Source organism: Priapulus caudatus, unplaced genomic scaffold, assembly GCF_000485595.1.
Source record: "Priapulus caudatus unplaced genomic scaffold, Priapulus_caudatus-5.0.1 Scaffold200, whole genome shotgun sequence".
In the NCBI taxonomy this organism is placed as follows: domain Eukaryota; kingdom Metazoa; phylum Priapulida; class Priapulimorpha; order Priapulimorphida; family Priapulidae; genus Priapulus; species Priapulus caudatus.
The window spans coordinates 286,308-289,915 of record NW_014577261.1 but is presented as its reverse complement, the minus strand read 5'-3'; positions in this window follow the sequence as shown (position 1 = coordinate 289,915).

Here is a 3,608-nt window from a genome sequence, read left to right as displayed (position 1 = left end):
GATGCACGCACGTACGGATGCACGCACGTACGGATGCACGCACGTACGGATGCACGCACGTACGGATGCACGCACGTACGGATGCAGCCGTCTCTGCATCTGCATCTATACTTAAACCGGCGCCCGAATAGCGCGAGCAATCAGCATCTGCCGTGTGTCATCCCTGCACACAGCAGCTCAGGCGGGGATTACGCAGCGAGGGTGCGCGTTGTCGTCGTCGTCGTCGGCGGCGGCGGCGGCGGCGGCGGCGGTGTCGGTGACTCGAAAGCCAATCACAAGGTTTTTTGATGTTGGACGCAAGAAACGCGCCGCCCGTCGGCGCCGACGGGTCGTGAAGCGCGCCGACAAATTACGTCGGCTTATCGGCGATCGACGATGCAGGCGGCAAGCGACAGCGGCAACAGCGGCGCTGGCTACAGCAGCAGCAGCGGTAACAGCAGCAGCAGCAACAGCAGAGGTAGTAGCAGCAGTAGCCGTAGCTGCGGTAACAGCAGCAGCAGCAGCAACAGCAACAGCAGCAGCAGCAGCAGTAGCAGCAGCAGTAGCAGCAACAACAACAGCAGCAGCAGTAGTAGTAGCAATAGCAGCAGCAGCAGCAGCAGTAGCAGCAGGGGCGGAAGCAGCAGCAGGGGTGGCAGCAGCAGCAGGGGCCGTAGCAGCAGCAGCAGGGGCGGCAGCAGCAGCAGCAGGGGCCGCATCCGGGAAAGAAATGAGGCTATAGCTTGGATTCATGCACGGTGAATGTTATCCCCCGTCAGCCATAGACAAGGCCACGCACGCTCCATGACATGCTGCTCTGCTCCCTCGCAGTGCGTATCAGCACACGCATGCAGAATGTAGGCAGTATGTAGGCAGTATGTAGGCAGTATGTAGGCAGTATGTAGGCAGTATGTAGCAGGTATGTAGGCAGTATGTAGGCAGTATGTAGGCAGTATGTAGGCAGTATGTAGGCAGTATGTAGGCAGTATGTAGGCAGTATGTAGGCAGTATGTACTGCTAACATACCCTACATACTGCCTACATACTTGCTACATACTGCCTACATACTGCCTACCTACCTGCTACAACTGCCTACATCACTGGCCTACATACCTGCTATCATACTCTACATTACTGCCTACATTACTGCCTACCCCTACCTGCTACAACTGCCTACATACTGCCATATACTGTCCTACAACTGCCTTACATACTGCCTACATACTGCCTACCTACTGCTATCATACTGCTAACAGACTGCCCTGACCTATCTGCACATACTGCCGACCTACCTGCTACATGCTGCCTACATAACTGGCCTACATACTGCCTACATACTGCCTACATCACTGCCTACATACTGCTACATACTGCCTACAACTGCCTACATACTTGCCCACATACTGCCTACCATACGCCTACATTACTCCTACATACTGCCCTAGCATACTGCCTACATTACTGCCTACATACTGCTACATACTGTCTACCTACGCCCTACATACTCCTAACCTACTGGCCTACATACTGTCCTACATACTGCCTACATTACTGCCTACATACTGCCTTACATACTGCCTACATACTGCCTACAACGCCTACATACTTTATCCTACATACCCTCTACATAGTGCCTACATACTGCCTACATACTGCTACATACTGCCATACATACTGCCTACATTACTGCCCTACCTACCTGCCCTACATACTGCCTACATAACTGCCACATTACTGCCGATCATACTGACCTACATATGCCTACTACTGCTCTACATACTGCCTATCATTACCTCACATACTCCCTACATAGTGCTACATTACCTCCCTACATACTGCCTACATACTGCCTACATACTCCTACATACTGCTACCTACCTCCCGTACATACTGCCTACATACTGCCCACATACTGCCTAACATTACTGTCTACATACTGTCCTACATACTGTACTACATCCCCCCCCCCCCCCCCCCCCCCCCCCCCCCCCCCCCCCCCCCACCCCCCCCCCCCCCCCCCCCCCCCCCCCCCCCCCCCCCCCCCCCCCCCCCCCCCCCCCCCCCCCCCCCCCCCCCCCCCCCCCCCCCCCCCAACCCCCCCCCCCTACCTGCTACATACTGCCTACATACTCCTACATAATCTGCTACATACGGCTACATTACTGTCTACATACGCCTAAACCTACCTGCTACATACTGCCCTACATACTGCCTACATACCTTCTACATACTGCTACAATACTGTCCTAACACTGCTACATACTGGCTACATACTGCCCACATACCCTTACATACTGCCTACATACTGCTACTATCTCCTACATACTGCCTAGCTACCTGCTACATGCTGCCTACATACGCCTACATACTGCTACATAACGCCTACATACTGCCTTACATACTGCTACATACTGCCCTACATACTGCCTACGTTTTATATCTGCGTGCTCTCCTATGTTTCTACATACTGCCTACATACTGGCCTACATACGCCTACATACTGCTACATTTATCTTTTTCCTTAGCTTTATTCTGGTCTATGCTTGTGTCTGATAACGCACTGCGAGGACCATTAGCCAAGGCATGTCATGCGAGCGTGCTGCCTTTGTCTTATGGGCTGCGGTTAAACATCACCGTGCATGAATCCAAGCAAGGCCTCATTTCTTCCCGGATGCGCCCCTGCTGCGCTCCCTCCCGCCCCTGCTGCTGCTGCTACGCCCCTGCGCTTGCTGCTGCCACCCCTGCTGCTGCTTCCGCCCTGCTGCTACTGCTCTGCTGCTTGCATTGCTGACTACACTGCCTGCTGTGTTGTTGTTGCTGCTACTCGCCTACTGCTGCTGCTGTGCTGCTTGCTGTGCTGCTCTGCCTCGTATACCGCCAGCACAGGTACTGCTGTCCTACTCACCTCTCTTCTGCTCTGCTGTACACGCTGCTGCTGACTGTAAGCCAGCGCCGCTGTTGCCGCTGTCGCTCCCCGCCATATCCATCGCCGAATAAGCCACGAATTGTCGGCGCGCTCACGACCCGGTCCGACGCGACGGGCCGGCGCATTTCTCGTCCAACATCAAAAAAACCTTGTGCATTGGCTTTGCGAGCACCACCCCCACGCGCCCCCGGCCCCCGCCGCCCGACGACCGGGACGACGACAACGCGCACCCTCGCCCTTGGCGTAATCCCGCCTGACTCCTGTGTGCAGGATGACACACGCAGAATGCTGTAATGCTTCGCGCTATTCGTGCGCCGTTAAGTATAGATGCAGAAATCAGAGAACGGGGCTGCTCATCCGTTCGTGCGCTCAAACCTACGCTTGCGGGCCCATCCGTACGTGCGTCATCCCCCTAACGTTGCGCTGCATCCGTACGTCCGTGCATCGTACTCCTCCCCGTGCATCCCCCTACCCCGTGCATCCCGTATCCGGCTGTAATACGTACGTGCGGCCAGCCGTACGTGCGTGCATCCTGTACGTCTGCATCCGTACTTAGGCATCCCCGTCACGTCCGGCATCCCGTACGCCTACCCCAAAAACCTTCCTCATCGTACCGTCCGTGCATCATACTCCCCTGCATCCGTGATCCCGCTGCCATCCTACGTGAGTGCATCCTTCGTGCCGTCCATCCATACTCCGTGAC